Genomic DNA, 2,042 nt, shown 5'->3' with positions numbered 1-2,042 from the left:
CTCCAGAGATGTTGGAGGGGATCATTGGAGGACTTTTTCCGCGTCATGATCCTAGTCCTTGGCCTCCTTTCGTAGGACAGCCGGGGACTGGGGCTGGCGATGAGGAGAGGGTCACCGATGTGGAACTTGCGGGGATAGCTAAGTCCCTTAGCGTAGGTAAGGCCCCAGGTCCGGACGGAGTTCCGAACCTGGCCTTAAAAGTAGCTATTGCAGAGGCTCCCGAGATGTTCAGGTCTGCTATGCAGAAATGCCTGGACGAGGGAGTTTTCCCAGAAGCTTGGAAGAGGCAGAGCCTGGTACTATTGCCAAAGGCGGGGAAACCACCCGGAGACCCGTCGGTATATAGACCAATATGCTTGATTGACACGGCGGGGAAGGTGCTCGAAAAGATCATCCTCAATAGAATGTTGCGGTTCACCGAGGGCGAAAATGGTCTTTCGAGTAACCAGTACGGCTTCCGGAAGGGGAGGTCCACCGTAGACGCTATCTTGTCGGTTACAAAAACCGCCGAGAAAGCACTCGAGCCTAAGAGGAGGGGAATTCGTTTTTGCGCGGTAGTGACTCTGGATGTAAGGAATGCGTTTAATAGCGCTAGCTGGTCTGCTATTGCCGATGCGCTCTTGCGTCTGGGGATACCGGAGTACCTGTACAAGATTCTCGGAAGTTACTTTCAGAATCGTGTACTAGTCTACGACACGGAGGTGGGTCGGAAGTGCTTTCACATAACCTCAGGAGTCCCGCAAGGTTCCATCCTGGGTCCGGTGTTATGGAATGTCATGTACGACGAGGTGTTGAGGTTAGAGTATCCAGTGGGAGTGGTGATTGTCGGATTTGCCGACGACATTACGCTCGAAGTCTACGGTGAAACGATCGAGGAGGTAAAGTTGACTACCAACCACTCGATCAAGGTTGTGGAGGCGTGGATGCGGTCCAGGAAACTGGAGCTGGCTCACCACAAGACAGAGGTGACGGTTGTTAACAACCTGAAGTCGGAGCAGCAGACGGAGATCAGTGTAGGAGACTGTACTATCCTGTCAAAGCGCTCCGTCAAACACTTGGGCGTGATGATCGACGATAAGCTTACCTTCGGTAGCCACGTCGATTATGCCTGTAAAAGAGCCTCCACAGCTATTGCGGCACTGTCCCGGATGATGTCCAATAGCTCTGCGGTGTACGCCAGTAAGCGCAAGCTTCTGGCTAGTGTTGCTACATCCATACTTAGGTATGGCGGCCCGGCGTGGGGCACCGCGCTAAGTACTAAATGCTACCGACGGAAGCTGGAAAGTACTTACAGGCTTATGTGCCTGAGGGTTGCGAGCGCGTACCGTACCGTGTCACACGACGCTCTCTGCGTCATTACTGGTATGGTGCCTATCAGCATTCTTATCAGTGAGGACATGGAGTGCTTCGAAATGCGCGGCACAAGAGGCATACGCAGGACTGTCAGGATGGCCTCTATGGTCAAATGGCAGCGCGCGTGGGACAGTTCCACCAAAGGAAGGTGGACCTATAGGTTGATACCGAGGGTAGATAGTTGGATTAATAGGCGCCATGGGGAAGTCACATTCCACCTGACACAGGTCCTTACAGGTCATGGTTGCTTCCGACAGTATCTACACCGTTTCGGGCATGCGGATTCTCCCGAATGCCCAGTGTGCAATGGTTTAGAGGAAACGGCGGAACACGTTTTGTTCGTGTGCCCGCGTTTTCGCACAATGCGTGACCGCATGCTTGCCACATGCGGGGAGGACACAACTCCGGACAACTTGGTCCAGAGGATGTGTAGGGATGAGTTTGGCTGGAACGCCGTTTCAACGGCTATTACCCACATCGTCTGGGAGCTACAGAGGAGGTGGCGCGTGGACTCGGAGAATGGCTAGTCCAGATGCAGTACAAGAGGTGGTCCAGGGGTTCGGAGTCGGCTTCGTAGGTCATACCGGTGCCCTGCGGTCGAGATCGACCCTTACAACGATTAAGTGGCCGCGGAGAGGAAGTCCCGGTAGCGGTGCTGTCGTGGCGTCGGTCTACTGGGTTGGATCCAA

This window comes from Aedes albopictus, chromosome 2 (genome assembly GCF_035046485.1).
Source record: "Aedes albopictus strain Foshan chromosome 2, AalbF5, whole genome shotgun sequence".
Taxonomy (NCBI): Eukaryota; Metazoa; Arthropoda; class Insecta; order Diptera; family Culicidae; genus Aedes; species Aedes albopictus.
The sequence above is the reverse complement of the archived record's forward strand: the minus strand, read 5'-3'. Positions refer to the sequence as shown.